The sequence below is a fragment of the Poecilia reticulata genome, chromosome 4 (assembly GCF_904066995.2).
Source record: "Poecilia reticulata chromosome 4, P_reticulata-male-v2, whole genome shotgun sequence".
Taxonomy (NCBI): Eukaryota; Metazoa; Chordata; class Actinopteri; order Cyprinodontiformes; family Poeciliidae; genus Poecilia; species Poecilia reticulata.
In genome coordinates, this window is record NC_088833.1 from 8,937,082 (window position 1) to 8,954,460 (window position 17,379).

At 41.8% G+C, this 17,379-nt stretch overlaps 1 protein-coding gene across 3 annotated transcripts in view; it reads right to left on the reverse strand.

The window, feature by feature from the left end:
- The window catches only part of dennd1b (DENN/MADD domain containing 1B), a 139,393-nt gene that overhangs the window by 88,287 nt on the left and 33,727 nt on the right, over positions 1–17,379 (reverse strand). The window lies entirely within an intron of this gene.

The following is a 17,379-nucleotide window of genomic DNA, read 5'->3' on the forward strand; positions in this document are numbered from 1 at the left end:
GCCTAAATGCACTTAATTCAAATGAATGGGCAATATAACCCAGTTTATTTGGCAGAACAGAGTGGAAACGTTCCCTTTTTTCCAAGAATAAGGGAGGGATCCTCAATGCACAGCTTGAATAATTAGCAGTTAATAAGTTCATCGATTATCAGGTGCCAAAGGGAGATGAAAGGGCTTGAGAAGAGAGAGAATGGAAAAGAAAAAGAGGGCAAGGGTGGTTGGGGGGGGGATACACAGCACCCAGGCTATGGTGGCAGATTGTAGTGACAATAGGCTAAGCAGCTCTGTGGGGTTAAGAGGTATGGAGGGGGGGGTGCAAGCCTGCAGGGCTTTACCTCCCAACACCTCCCCTGTGGGTCTGCGTGCTCTTGATGCAAGGTAGGGGAGTCGGGGAGGGGGCGCTGGTCTTTTCCACCAGCGGCATATGGATTTAGACAAGGAGCATGAACAGTGCGGTGCACCATATGGGTGAGCCACTCCAGCCCAGCCACACAGAAAGCGAGCGCGGGGTCCCCACTCTGCCTGTCGCTCCGGCTCGTCTTCTCTCTGGCCACTAACCTGGCCCAGAATGGCTGCCAGGTCCGTTCTGGCCGTCTGTCTGCCTGCTACCTCTCCCTCAGTTCTGGTCCTGCTCTGCCAAGCTCAAAGACTAATCCTGGGTACTGGGTGGCTCTCTGCTATGCTCTGGCCTCCCCAGCCGTCTCTCTCTTCCTCTTTCGTTTATTTGCCAAGCTCGGCCACTGAGCTGAGGTTTTGGTCTTTATATATATATATATATATATATATAATTTTATTTTATTTTTTTATTGGACACATCCGAGCAGTGAGTGATGCAGTTTCTCCTCTTCCATCTCCCTGCCTCCCCCAGAGATTGATCCGGACGACAGGTTGGGTTTCTGCTGCTGCTGCTGTCTACTGTCTCTAAGACCTCACCATGGGGAGCAGTCACCGATCCCCCCACCACCCCGCCTCATCAAAACTTAAATCCGTCACCCCGGCACAACACAAACATCGCTCCAGACAGCCAACCAAAAGCGGCAATGAGCTTTGACAGAATGTGTGTGTGTCGTGTGAATCTGTGCATTTAAATGTTATGCTTGCTTCAAGGACTTTGCTCATTCCATCCAAGGCTGGTGAGGCCTGTACATTTATGTGTTTGTGTGGGTGGCTGATTTTCAGTGGGCTATATGTTTCTATGAGAGCCTGTGCCCAGATATGGAGCATTAGGGAGGGGCTGGAGGCGAGGCGGGGTGGGTGGGTGGGTGGGTTTGTGACTGTTTTTCCTTATCTGGATCCATGATAAAATTGAGAACTCAACAAAGACGGATGGTACTGTGGCAGAGGAGGTCTGTTTTTTCGGCGTGTGTGTGTGTGCGACTAAGACTTGGCGTGTGCGGTTGTAAAACTGTCACACACATCAGAGCTGCCATCGTTTTATGCGTTTGCTACTATTATTAACCACAATGCACGCACACCAATATGTTCCAGAGAGCCCTCCCTGGCACACTGCATATGGCACACAAACCCAAACAGACACACACACACACACACACACACACACACACACACACACACGGAAAGACGCTCTTTTTCCTGCAAATAAAAACATTCGAGTTGCCAGATTTGCAGTGTTGTTGCGGCCCTGCCCACATCGGGTTTCTGTTTCTGAGTGACAGTCCAGGAGCTGCAGAGACTCTGATCTCACACAGAATCAGCAGGAAGTGAAGTGATGAGGTTGTATTTGTGTAGAGTGTGACATTGAAATCGCAGCTATATTCTCCCTCCATATAAGGAACCTCAGGACGCCATCCAACATATAGGCACTTTCAGACTGTCTGTCTTTAGACGTTAAACAGTCCAGACAGCTGTGCCTTGCAAGCATGTTTGTGAAGTTGGACAAGATCCACCTTTTTTCTTTCTCTTCATCTTCCTAGTATAATGATTTAAGGTGGAAATTTTACACATCCTAACAAAGGCATACAGTTAGGATTTTATAGAATTACATTTAAAGTAATGTTTGTGAAGGTAATGTTCTCTTTCTGCAAAATATGCTCCTCTTTTACCTACTCTTAAAACTACCAAACTTTTCTTATTGTGATCTAGAAATGGACCAGCTTTTGGCATTAAAGCGTAGATAAATAAAACTGTTCTGTTATAGCATTCCTACATTTTCAATTCCTTTAAAGTGGAGGAAAGTAAAAGAGTGAATTTTGTTTTCTCCAGCTGTTGGAAGCGTAGAGTAACAACAAACTCTGCCTCTACTGCATGTTGCTGATGGGTCAGCTGGCTGAAAGACACCCACTGCTCTTTTTCATCTCCAATCAGGAAGACAAATCCTACTACAAGAATGCTATAAGCGCTTTGGTTGTAACGCGGCTACTAATTCACCAGCCAATATAAGCCATCACTAGCAGAAAAAAAAAGTACTTAGCAGGTGTTTATTCAAAATGTTTACCTTACGTTTATGAATCAAAATCCAACTCCACCCATTTTATTCGGTGTAGTTGTACTGCAACTACAAATATTTAAGACACTTCTAAGTTTTTGGTAGTAGGAAACTTAACTTCTTCTCTGATTACTTTGAGATATTTCACCTTCCATCCAAAATGCTTCTTCGATTCTCAACATGGTATAAATATGGCTTATAAGCTCCAGTTGAATGAGAAGCTTCATCATTATGTTTGGATAACTTGCAGAAGCGCAAACTGAGCATCGGAATAGGAAGGAAAGGAGATTTAAATGATTTTGAATGTCTATCTCTAATAAGTTCATGAGTGGCTCGATTAACCACATGTTACAAGCAAGGATGTGGTATGGGCTTTTCGTATTGTGGATGTGCAGCAGAGAAATCCGCAGCAACTTTATGCCAAAATGTCAACATTCACCAGAATCTTAAATTTATGAAATAAAAAATGATGTCAGATCTGAATGTGTGAGAGGGTTCAACCCATAACCTAGAAGTGACCTCTGACTGTAAACAACATCATTGTAGTAGTGACAATCAATGTGGCATACTGCTTTGGCAGCCTAAAGAATACTTAATACTAGTCCATTTAAACTTAAGGCAATAAACATATACCCTGCCAATCTGAAAACATGCAACCATTGTAGTTTTACCTGCAGTTATAACAAGTCTAAAAGTTTAAAGAGGATAATTTGTTTGAAAATCTTTTTGCTCCATGTAAAGACAATGGAAATAAATTTATTTACATTGATCAAATAACATTTTCTAAACTGACTGGTTACCTGGAATCTCACTAGCTGCCAGAGATATTTTGTTTTATTTGACAATATTTTAAGACAAAAGAAAAAAATAAATAAATAAATCTCTCAGTTTGTAAGTACAAGAGTTTTATTTTCTCCTTATACCTGTGAATTCACCCATTATTTTCTTCCTTCATTCTTTTCTGCTTTAACCAAAGAAGACGGCAGCATGTAATTTGAAACTCAAATCTTTTCCACATCTGTCAGTCAGTTTTCTGTTTTCCATTCCCAGCATCTCACCTGTGTTACTGGCAACTCTTAGGCATCTGTAACTCTCTTCCCATCACTAGGCCCTATACCACTGGGATATCTCAACACGACTGGCACAAAGGGGATGTTCTGCTACTATTCCTTAGCATGGTAAACACACACACATATACACGCACACTCGTCCCCCCCACATGCCATTTTCCCAAGACAAAAGAAAAAGAGGCAGCTAATATATTTGCAGCTTTTGCGAGCGGGTGGGAGGGTGAGGGAGGAATCTGCTGCTAGGCTGGGCTTGGCAGACACTGATATGTGTATGTGTGTGTGTGTGTGTGTGTTGTTTATCGTGAGTGGAGACAGGGGTATCATTCAGTGAGACAGAATGCTCTGGGTTCCCCCAGTGGACACTCGTGCTATCACTGCATCACATCACTACAACAGCACTGTGCCCCCACAGGATAACACAGTACAGCAGGGGAGAGCAACAAACTTCACAGCACATAGCGTCACTTCGCTTTTCTCCTCTTAAAAATAGGTCTAAACTTTACTTTTATTCTTGCTCTACCCTAATTCCCCCTATAGAACTATCTGTGTTGAGGTAGGCTATATATATAGTCTGGCATTACACCAGTTTCTTAAAAGACCTGACACAATACTGATGTGTGGGCTAGGCTTGGCTGTCTACCATATAAAGGGATGCACCCGTCTTTAGGCTGGACAACAAGAAAACTGCAAAAACAAAGCTGTACGACTTAAGCCTGTTAAAAATAATTCGTGTTTATAAACTGATTAAATCCCAAGCTCAGAATTAGTTGTGGTGTTTCATTTTGGGTGTGAACTTCATGAGCAATCTACACGTTCCCATGTGCGTGCAAACAGAGAGAAGCAGCAGAGTGGTGTGGAAAAATATGGGCAAAAGTAGAGAAGGAAGGAATAAGGGGGATGTAAAAGAAAAAAAATCCAGGAGGGAGAGAGAGTCAGACAGACAGACAAACTGACAAAAGTGAATGTCACAAGGAAAGGAGAGGTGGAGAATGATGGACAGAGGAGAGTGAGGGGGGAGGAGAGAGAGGGAGGCAGCTCAGTTCATGCCCCTCTCCCTTTGCAGCGAGGACTCCTCCCTGGGGGGGCTCAAGACTTTAAGCCCCTGTCCTGATTTATATTCCCTTGGCTACTGCAGCCAGATCAATGTAGCTAGCTACCCAGTGTAACTGAGTCTGGGTCTGTTCAGCCTGGCCCCCTGAGCCCGCCTGACAGGATGTAGTTTTATAAAAGAAGGAAGGAAGGTAGCAGAAAGAATGGGAATCCAGAACTAGTGGTCCAATACTAAAAAAAAGATTAAACAGATGGCTTTTTTTCTTTTCATGTTAGCCCATTAATGCAAATCATATATACATTACTCAATTTTTTTTCCAGAGCTTTTTGTTAAGCCTCATATTACAAGTAATTCCTACTACCGTATAATGAATCACTGTGAACACTATTTACCTTTCCATGTGTCTTGGCTCATTTAAATACCCTTGAACAGTGGCGCATTTTCTAAAATGTAATTTCCTGTCTGTTAGAAAATCACTTGTATGTATATAAATAAATGTAAACGTATAAAGGGTGTAAAAAGAGGATCATTCATTCCTGAATCTCATTTCTGAGATCAAACGCTGATGTTGGAGGGGAAGGCCTGGCCTTCAGTCTATATTCTAGTACATTCCAAAGGTGTTTAATCAAGCTTAAGGTAGTAGTAGGGGAGGAAAAAAAAATTGATTCATCGAGATGTGGGCATGGATAATTCTGATTGGATTAATAAATGTTAAAAATTACTTTCCTCGATGTTAATTTACAACCTCACTGGGAGAAATCACTTTTACCAACTGTCCCCAGAGCCCACATTTTTGGCAAAAATGCTTTTAATTTTGCAGCATCGTGTTCAGAATGAACTTCAGTTGAAGGAGGTGGTCTCATTTTATTCTTTTAAGGACATTTTTAAAAGGCCACAGAAAAGCAGTCTATGCGTCATTGCTTTTAAACTGATTTATTATTTATTATTTTTAATATTGATATTGATGTTAATGAGTGAAAGTGAATCTGTAAGTGACTATTTCTGCTGCTGCCACTTGCCAGGACATTCTTGTAGAAAAGATTTTACATCTCAAGCAGCTTTTTTATCCTGGTTACATAAAGGTTGATGAATGCAAAAGGCCACACAGAAACACCAAAAATTGGTACCCAGTAAATTCATGGTGACAGAAGAATGAGAAGCTAGCTGACGAGAAATACATCTTGAAGGACATCTTGAACAAAAACCACAACATAATGAGGCCATGCAAAACTAAGCTGAAATATTTAGAAATATTGCAATCGCAAAAAATCATATTGCACGTTTCCACCTGGAAGCTGAAGAAAAACAGCTTGTATTACCTGTCTCCATAAAAGCTAGGACCTAAGAGCAAGCAATGTCAACGCAACTCCTTAACTTGGAAAAGGCAAAGCTAAAAGCAACATTCATTGCAGCTTTTCAAAGATTTCTTTATAGACCTTTGTGCAGTGGTGCATACATTTGTTGGAACAGGAAGAGCCTAGCAAACTGAGGCCACCATGTCAAGAGCATAAAATTGTCCAAAATGTCTTCGTATGGTGCAGCATTAACAGTTTCTCTCACTGGAATTAAAGGGCCAAGCTCAACTACTAAAAAAAGCAAAAGAACTCTGCACCATGATCCCTTCTGCACCAAACTTTACAATCGACATAAAGCAGTCCAGCAAGGGCTGTTCTCCTGACAACCACTAAACCTGGACTCATCTGTTGGATTGCCAGACAGAGAGGCATGATTCGTCCCTCCAGAAAACATGTCTTTATTGCTCCTGATGCCAGTGGCAGCATGATGTAAGGCTTGGCTACAGCTGCTTGGCCATGAAATCCCATTTTATGAAGCTCTCCATGCACTGTTCTTGATATAATCTTAAGGTCGAATGAAGCTTGGTGGTCTGCAGTTATTGACTCTGCAGAAAGTTGGAGACCTCTGCATCCGCTGACCTACTCTGTCATTTGAAGTGGCCTACCACATCTTGGCTGGGTAATTTTTCCTCCCAATCATTTCCACTTTGTTATAGAACCACTGACTGTTAAATCTTTAGTACAGAGGAAATTTCAGAAATGGACTTACAGCACAGGACTTACAGCACAGGTGGCCCACTATCACGATAGCGTGTAGTAATTCTGTGAGCTTCTGAAAGCAATTTATTCATTCACAAATGTTTGTAGAAGCAGTCTGGAAGTCTAGGTGCTTGATTTTTATTGTCAAGCTACTCAAATCTCTGAATCACTGTAATAGCTAATGTGTGGGAGGGTCTGAGGGCATCTAAAATACATTCACCTTTAAACAAGTTGCTTAAAACAAAAAACGATGAATAAACATTAAGCCAGAAATGTACAAATCTGAGATCACAGGCTCTACATCCCTTTTTAAAAATTACTTTGAGAAAACGGTTGTAAAAAAAAAAAAAAAAAAGATGCAATATTAGCTGCCAGGAAGCTGCATAAAAACTGAGAAACAGTGTGCTAGACATTTGTAGCAAACACTGACCATTGGCTTAATAGTTCACAATTTGGCAAAAATTAGCATGATGAATCCTCTGTGGAGCTGAATCTTTGAAGAAGGCACATGGTTTTAAGGAGGTTTTGATAAGATCTTAGACAAACGGTACCATTAGGTGGTTTCTTAAGTTCATATAATAAAATAAATGAATTTAATTTTTCTGCATAGAATCTGAATACACTACTCACAGGCATAAGTCTACATTTGCAGTCAGCTCAGAGTACAGTGACATTAACGCTGCATACTTAAGTGTTTATTTAGAACTAGTCATACCATCATTGAAATCATTTTGTTTCTATATTTGAAATGTTCAAAAAAAACATTAGAAACACGAAGACTATCAGAGAAACAAATCTATGGAAACTGCTAACAACCCTTTTCAAACTGACATGCCACTAATTAGATTGGAAGACCACTATGATCTTAGTTCAGCTAACAGCATATTTTATCTCAGCCAACGTATGTTTATAAATATATATAATACCCATGAGTGGAGGCCTGGTATGTCTAAAGAGTTTGAGTTTAAAGTTAGAGGAAAACTTGTTCTTATCTGGATGTTTAATAAATGCATGAAAACTTGCCTGCAAAGGGCTAGCTCATGTGTCATGCAAACTGTGTAAGGCTACAGTGGTTTGAAGCAAGCAGGGACTGCGGTTATCCAGCCGGCCTTCAGCAGCATAATGACATAGTCAGCAGGGCTACCAACACATCAGTGCTGGAACCCACCGTGTCTAAACTCACCCTTCCTTCACCTCTTCCCCCAGCATACATTCATGCCCTCTCCATCACCTCCTCCCATCTTTCCCTACTCCTTCACTCCTTCCATCCCCCCAATCTCCATCCTCTTTCACCTCCCTCCTAAACCCCCTGTCGTCTTTCTAGATCCCCCCTTCCTGCATACCCCACCTTTTTCCTCACCCTCACCAACACCCCTCGTCCCCTCTTTCGCCCCCCCTTTCCCAATTAGTCTGTCTGTGTGCAGCTACCCAGCCGATCTCTGCCCATCCGCCGGTGCTGGTTTGCTCACCCAGCCCCTCTGGCGAACATGACAAAGAGAGATCCTCAGTATTCAAACAGACACACTACTTTCAAATGCCGAATGGCAGGGTCGACCTGGGTGCAGCTTTAAGCAAAATATTCAAATTTTCAGCCTTTCTTTTTTAAGAATTTGCATGGATATGCATTCATTTGCAACGTGTAAAGGCACAAGGACAGCTGAGCCTTGGTAGTTGAGGGAGAGAGGAAAAAATAAATAATGCAGAATAAAAATGTGTAATGGTCTGAAGCCTCACATGGGCTAAACGTGGTGCAATAAAATGAAGGGGAAAACTGGATAAAAACACAAAGATACAAGCAAAACCCAAGACTCAAAGTAGCTGTGAAAACAATAACTGTTAATATTTCAATGGGAACACAGAATGTTTGTGTTAATTACTGTAAATTTCTTATTTCTGCTCTGATCTGATCTTTGATTTCAAGATCCAATATGGCAACTCCTCACATCAAGAACAGTAAGCTGTGGTGAAAACGTGTATATTTTATAAGACACACTTGTCAGAGTGCGTATAAAATCAATGCTACATGTAGCGACTGTGACTCTAAGCTGAACAACTTAAAAGATGTGTTTGCATGTAGAAAGTATGGCTTAAAATAATGTTTGCTTTAAGCCATACTTAAGAGGTACTATGAACAATGGCTATTTCAGCATAGCCATATTGGAATACAGACTTCTGTGAACGCTGTTCATTTCACTCATGCTCTGCTGGAGTCCCAGTGGCCAAGTTAGACTGGTAGATGTCCGTGACTCTGTGTCTCTTCTTTTTCTGAATTTCTTTGTGTTACTTCTTCATAGCTTTCAGCCTACTTCATGTTGTCAGATAGGTTCTATTGGCTTTATTCTGGCCATAGGTGCATTTAAAAATATGCACTTTTAAGTAAATTGTTTTTGAGATTTAAACAATATAGAAGTTTTTGCAACTTGTTTCCTCTAGAATAATATTTCTTTTATAATTATCATTTCATCTTCATTTATACAGGTAAATCTCAGTGAAACATTAGGTCCTATTTTGAAGTGTGAACTGTTTGCAGTCAGTGACCCTAACCTTTTTGAGAAGAAATGGGAAAATCACATCTCCTGGGTATACTCAACATGTAAGACCAAGATGAAACTTTAACCTTCATTGCCGTTTTCAGGAAGAATTCAGAAAACTATTTATGAACCTGAATATCACTGAAGAAGGCAAACATAGATGAAAGTGGAAAAAAGTGTGAAAATGTCATGAGAAACATATCTGGTGCTAACACAGAGGGGACCTTTAAAATGCAGAAGAACAGATGAAAATGAGTGACAGTGACCCAAAAAAAACGTGACAGAAACCAAGCAGAAAGCAAAGAGATGAAATTTAGAGCAGAAAAAAAAAAGACCTGCAGAACTGCAGGGAAAGAAGAAGAACAATGGGCAGAGGTAGTGTCTCCTCTGGACGCTGCAGACCTCAGACCCTGCAGAGATTCCTTTCATTAGGCTTTAATAGTATGCTGCCCGTTTGCCATTCTGACCCGCGCTCTGTGCCGGTAATAAGAACGGCCTTCAGAGCCGGACCAAAGCAACACAGCTGCTTTAGCAGGGGGAAGGTGGGACGGAGGGGTGCGGAGAGGGGGGCACATGAACCGATGAGGTGCACTTTTAAAACTGACACGGGGGCGTTACATTTTCACATTCTTGCTCACTCCGTTCCCGCTGATTGGTGAGAGATGGGAGGGAGCAGTTGTGTCTTTCTGGATTATTATTAATTCCCTCTTCATGTTTTTGATCCCAATGAGTCCTCTGACGCAGAGCGTCTCCGGTGAACGGGGTTATTGTGATTAACAGCAGTCCCGTGTTATCAGAGCCTGTCTTCAGGAGGTGTTGAAGGTGGCAGATTGATCCTCAGGCCTTCTCAAACACTTTCCAAACCCTGACAGGTACGATATGTGTTCGTGTATTCATAGCACTCGCACAAGGAGAGACACTGCAGCAAAGAAAGACGCGTTTCCAAATCTTGCTTCAGGAACCTGAAGGACATAACGGGGAATAAACCAAGGACAAAACGAAGGCCGTGCGTTTGGGCCTCCTGCGAGCCGCTCAACAGCATGTTTCCACAGGCTTCAACCTTACATTCACCTTTAGATTGCAGAAGTAAAAAGTAAGAAGTCATGCATTTTACTGCACTTATGTCATTCTGCAGTATAAAAAAATAAAAATAAACACTAAATGTTTCCATTAGGAGGAGTTAAAGAAGGACATTTTGGCTTTATATATGCAACATTTAATTGTTATTTTATTTCATTGACTCAGTTTAGAAAGATTAACATTTATATAGATTCGTTACACACAAAGTAATTTTTAGGTGCTTTATTTGTAGTAAATTTAAAGATTATACTTTAAAGCAGTGGTCTCGAACTCAAGTCCTCAAGGACGGTCCTGCAACTTTTAGGAGTTTCTCTGCTTCAGCACACCTGGCTCCAATTTGAGCTCATTAGCAGAGCTCTAAGGGCTTTACTGCAGCTAGTGAGGCAGCTTAACTATTTAGTTCAAGTGTGTAGGACAAGGGACACATCTAAAAGTTGCAGGACTCTGGCCCCCAAGGAATGCAGTTAGAGACCACTGTCTTAAAGCTAAAGGAGACTCAAAAGAGAGAGAGCATTAAATTGCCATTGCTAAACAATCCGGCTGCCCTGAGCACTGTATCCAAACGTATTAATGGAAAGCTTAGTAGAAGAAAATAATATTGCTGAAAAGGATGAACAAAAAAAAACACACAGGGATGCATTCAGAACCAGGTATAAACTTGTTGCTTTAATCTACTCCTAAGCCAGAAATGTCAGAAGCATCTTACCTGGAAAATTTACTGGACTGTCGCTTATTTGTCCAAAGTCATGCATTTTCAGATGAAAAGTAAAATTTGCATTTCATTTCAAAGTCAAGATAACAGAGCCTTGAGGAAAAGTGGAGAGGTAGAGAATTCAAAATGATTGAAGGCCAGTGAGAAGTTTCCACAGTTAATGATATTTTTGGGAGTCATGTTATTGGCCAGCAAGCTCACCTGACCCAAACTCCCTACTGGACCTATGAAGTGTTGTCAAGAGGAAAATGAAGGACACCAGGCGTGAAAATGCAGAACTTTAGCAGAGCCACAGGATTATCAACTCCATGGATCTATTGATGCAGAAATCCATCCAAAATAAGCACTGACCAAGTACTGAGACTATAAATTCAGTGACGTGCGGTCAGGGGAGGCAGGTGAGGCAGAGCCTCACCTGTCATCATGGAAAAATAATGTAATAAAATCATTTATAAAGATATTTTCACCTGGTGGTTTGTACTATAGAGTACCTATTTTTCATTTAGTTTAACCAAATCTGATTTTTTTTTCTTCAAAATCGCTGAATTTTCTCATTTTCCCATTCAAATTGTTAGAAGCGAAGCCGGTGAGGCAGCAGCGAGCTGTGCCTCACCTGGGATTGCGCAACCACTCGCTAACTGCCATTCTATGAGAGCATCCTCCTCCTGTCTGTACGTCGCCAATAAAATGGTTAAGAACATTTAATGTATGAACTGATTTTCCATAATTTAGCTTATGTATTTAATGTACTGTGTTTTTATTGTCACCAACTGTGTGTGTAACATGTTTCGTGTGCTGAGGAGCGATCAGAAACGGCAGAGAACAGATTCGAGGTGAGGCTGGCAGTTCTCGTGGCTCATCGCTGGGGGCACTCATGATCCCAGACATTGTTACTGCACAACTGCAGAGTAAGAGATGGTAACAGCGATCTAGCCGAACAGTAGCTGCGCTGATTCAGAGAGCGAGGTAGATGTGGTTTTGAGTTGTACTTTAACGGTTTCTCTCTTTGCTGTTAAGCACAGCACGGACTTAATAATATCTACATGTCTAAGTTTGATTGAGATAACCGAATTATTCTGCGGCGGCGGCGCGGTTAAGCATCACATGTTAAAGAATAGTCTTTTTGCCCTCCAGCATTGTACACATGCGCAAAATTCCCTTATGTAAACAATAACATGTAGGGGTCTAGATTTGTAAATCTGATCATAATTAAGTCGGTGCCTCACCAGCTATGAACCTCACCGCACATCACTGTATAAACTATATTTACATGTTCATGTCCAATGGCTGGCTGTACCTCAGTCCATGTTTAATTAGTATGATGAAATTTATTAAACCTTATGGGACATTCTAATATACTGAAATACACCTGGAAGACTAAAATTATCTTCTGGAACCTCCACTGTCCCTGTTTGACACCTGTAAAAGGAGTCAATTCCAACATAACATTTTTTAATGCTTAGTCCACTTTGGACCTACCAGTGTTGTGAGGTGAAAGGGCAAACTGCTTAGAGCCAATAGGTATGGACCGTCAGCAATAACAATGTGCATTATTCTAGAGCCAATACCCTGTCCTGCCGATGTCCTTTCCACACATCACAGATGGGCTCAGACAGGGCAGAGCAGCAGTATTATGCCTCTGCTGAGATTTTCCACTGAATATATTACCATGTGATAGGGGGAGATGTCTCTTTTCCTAACACACACACAATCTCTCTCACACAAACACACACGGTAGTGTTGGGCCAAGAGAGCTGCATATGCCCCAAACATACAAGCATTGGTTTCATTAATGAAGTGCCAGGAGGAGAGAGCGAGATATAGAGATGGCAAGAGTGTGCGTGTTCCTGTGTGTGTGTGCGTGTGTGTGTGTAGCTAGAAGCCAAGGGGGGGGTTTCCTTCTTTAAGCTTTCAACTCCCACTGGGCTAAGCTCGACTGTATGAACCCTGATGTGGGCCTGCCTCCAACACATGGCGTCACAAATACATACACACACACAAACGCGCACACACACAATAAGAACGCATACACAGCAGCTCAGCGGGAGAGCCGTAGCCCAACACGGGGCTGCTAAACATTTGGCTGCGGACGTCTCGTTGACAGATGTACAAGGAATACTGCGAAGAGGGTCAGGTCATTGCTGCACCCTCTTCTTCTCCCTTCCTTTTACTGCCCTTGTTTCCAACACCCTATTCCTTTGCCATTCCTTCCATCTCTGTCTGTGATTGGAGCCTTGGGGTTGTGCCATAACTGGGGTAGTTCAGAGAAAATACTTGCTAATTAAGCCACAATGTCCTTTGCAACACAGCTATGTTAACGGGCTGCGGTCGGTTTGGCATCATATATCTAAATATTACTTTTTCTGTTTGAAACAAAACAACTTGAAACCACATACAGTGTCCTCTTCCTTCCCGTGAATGGCAGTTCCCACACTTGGGGTTTCTAGCAACTTCAAATTCACAAGCCAAGCCTCACTATGCATTGCACACTAATATTGAGCACGGAGTACTGAGAAACCAATATAGAGTGCAAAAACTAATCAAAGCAGAACAATCCATCGACCGAACCTAAACAATGTCCCTGTTCCCCATTCTAAAATCTCTGTTCCTTTAATTTGGCACTGTGCATAAAAGCCTTCAAAACCCAGAGTATAAAAGCAGATGGATAGTTTATTAGGTAGCCCTATACAACTGCTTACTAGGCATCTAGACACAGGGAAGACAAGTTCTTACTTCAAACTTAGGATCAAGCAGAGAAGGTAAGAAAAGAGCTTTAAGTGACATGAGAATGTCATGAATGTTGGTTTGAGAATTTCAGAAAATGCAGATCCAGTAGGATATTCATGGATAACCATCTCTCACTTTTACAGAGAATGTCCTGAAACAAAAGAAAATATTCTGAGTCACAGTTCTGCAGCTTGTCTGATGTGGCAGACTGGTATGTGCAATAGTGGCTAAAACAACCACGTGTTAATGCCAAAGTTTCTGGAATATTACTGCTGAATACACAACAAACTAACCCTAACACAGTCACAGAAGGCCACTGTTGTCAGCTAATCACACCAAACTTACCATACAATTCACAAAGGCTCAACCAAATTTGAAAAATAATGATTGGAAAATTGTTCACTGGTCCAATTAATTAATTTTGGCTGCAACATTCAGATGGTAGAGAAAGTAAGGACACATTTTCCCTTGTATCAAAGGTTCAAACTGGTGATGTTGAATATTTCCTTTATATCAAGTAAGCCCTGTTTAATTGAGGAGTTTCCAACTATACAACCTGGCTTATGTGTTTTTAACTGGCTAGATTGAGGGTGGGGTGACATACAACTAGTTTCTGTACTGGACTGAATGCTCCCAGGTCCATGTCAGCTCACATTCTTGTCATCTTGAACCGTCTCAGTTGTTGTATGTGTCAAATACTTTCGGTTTTTCAAAATGAAACTACTCACAGTTTAATAATCAACACCACTAAAGTTACAAAACATTAAATTTTCTGAATAGGGCCAGAACTAACCAACCCACAGACCAGCGGTGGTCCAAGTCCCAGAGGTTAGGGATGTCTGGTGTAAAGGCACAGCCTACCTATTTTTGTTGAAGGACAGTTAACTCCTCTTCTAACGGCTGCTTCCAACAGGGCGATACACCATCACACAAAGCCATCTCCATATAATAGAGCACCTTCAGGATGTGGTGCATCCCATCACTGATGTGCAGCTGATATATATATATGCAGCAACTGAATGATCCAATCATGTTATCAATGATCAATGTCTAAATGTCTCCATCTCTTTATTGATTCTGTGGGGCAAAGAGCCACAGTTATTTTGAAGACAAAAGAGGGTCAAACATGTACCAGCAATGTGTACCTATGAACAGGGCTCAAATTTAAATGATCCTGTCAGTTGAGTTGTAATTTATTTTATCAATATTAAAAAGAAAGCCTAAAGATTTGGCATCATCCAAGTTGAAAAGCCCAACTGTTGTGCTACAAGAAATTGCATTAAAGCTCTCTTTTAAAGAAAACTTTAAATATTACATGCATCCAGGGATTCCTTAACCAGAAAACGCATTGGTTAATCTCCTGTTCACCTGCAGCTTGGGAAACACAAGCAGATAACGGCTCCTCTCTCTTCTGCCAAAACACACTCCCACTTTCTTTTCTGCCAGTCACTGGTTGATGTTAGAGAGATGTGAGCAACGGGGCGTAAAAGTACTTCCTCTGCTCTGTTTCTCCCTCTCCACCACCCTTCTTCTCCCAGGAAGCCAGCCCCAGAGGTCAGCGCAATCAGGACCCATGAGCAACAACGGGGCGTAGTTAGGCATCCAGCTCAGTGCCCGAGTCAAAGGCCAGCTTAGCGGGGCGAGACTGTCCATTAGGCAGGACCCTGGAACACCTCAGGGATCTTAGGTGAAAAGGGTTAGGGAGAAGAATAAAAACAATATCAACCCAGACGCATACACAGATATATTCTCAAAGACATACAGAGATCATATGAGGCCTTGTTTGACACTGCTGTCAGGATGCAGTGAAGGGGAAAGACAAGACCCTGTGACACACCGAGACATCATAGGCATAAACAAATACACACACATTTAGACCTCTCAACACATGAAAACACAGAGGGGTAAGACAGGATCCTTTTTTTTTTTTTTTCCAAACCAGCCTCCCATACCTCATACCATGATGCCGTTGCTTTATTTTATACTCAACAGTGTCACAGTTTGAGGGGACTCAAAGGAACCAGTGTCTAGAGATGGCAGGTAGCTTTTTAAACAAGATTTTCAGGCATTTAGTTCCACAAATTCACATTTTTAAAATAGCAATAACATAAGGAAAACAAGTAATTTTCAAAAAGCCATTAGCTTAAAACTAATGGCTTCTGTGAAGAACAATGGATCTCTCAGGTCCCTCTCTTATTTAATTTTTCCAATATTGTTTAGTGGCTGCAGGTGCCCTTAATGTCCCACATGTCTCTTTTATTCCCTTGTTCAAATGTTCACACATTTTAAACATTGTGTGTTCCAACTAGACTTTGATGTATGTAGGATGTTATGTGATAAACCAAATCAAAGTAAATTTTGAAGAAAAAGGAAAACAATACATTGACTTTCTATATTTCATGCAAATAAAAACAGTAACTCCACACTCTCCACACTTCAGGTGGGAGAATCCGTTGACAAGACAACTATTATTTAAGGAGTAGTGGTGCAGGTATGGCTTCCTTTGGCTTTCTGTCTTATTAAAGGAAATTCATAAGAACCCTAAACTGTTCTTTGTCACAAGCCATGAAGACAAAGCAACCTTGTGGGAGAAGGTGCTTTGGTCAGGTGATACCAACACATATCTTTAGTCACCCTCTAGCAGGATGACACTGACCATTCAGCCAGAGCTACAAAAGGTATCTTGCAGCATAGGGCTAGTCTAAATCACCTTTAAAATCTGTGGCAAGACTTGAAATATGGTGTTTAAATTAAATATCTTTATTTAATTTTGCATAGCTCTCATCTTACCAAAGTCACTCAACCTCCAACCTCCAGTAAACAACCTTAGCTGATTTCCTTTAACTGCAAACATTCCCTTTGACCACTTCAACAACATTTTCTTGCACCTATTGTTTTATTTGCACCTGCTTCCTTTGGGTGCTGTGCAGCGTATCATCTGAGGCTCACATATCATTGTGTTCAGGTTAGTATCTGTGACCCCATGCTACCCAACCTTTGCACACCCACATGGACTCCTCCACCAACACATCTCACCCTCCATCTTCTTCTCTCCTCAGGGTCAACACTCAACTCCCTCTGGGACAGAGTCACCAATCATGTCCACGGGCTCCTCTCCATTACCTCATTCCCTCAGACCACCTCTTCCTCACCAACCCCATCGACCCCCCTCCCCCCTCCCCCGTTCCTGCATCCCCCCCATCCAGAGTCAGTCCACAGAGCTGCAGCCACCAATCACAGCGTGTCAGCCAGACTGTCCTGATGGAGAATGGTGTCAGAGCAGCTCTCAGAGCTACTGAGGACGAAGCCTCGAGAGACCGCCCTCCTCTTTTCTTCTACTTGTCTTTGTCCGTCTCTCAGTGTTTCTGTCTGGCTGATGACACATTAAGCTTTTGTAATGGATTTACAGAACTACAAGAACCCAGTTTGGCCTCAAGCCACATCTAATGAAGGTGGCTAGTGGTATAGACAAAATAATGCAACAGCAGAAATAGGGATGCAAACAATTAATCATGAATAACTGTCGATTACTGATTTGCTAGATTAAAATTAGTTTGATTATTATTAGTTAATCCAATCGATTAGCTAATAACATCTGTTTAGACCTTCTTTTAGTGTTCCAGTTTGGCCACATCCCTGAAGAGGGCGCCACTGGTCATGGAGCCAGTTGTTAGTGAAACAAAGATGGCGGAGGGTGCGTCCCTCAAC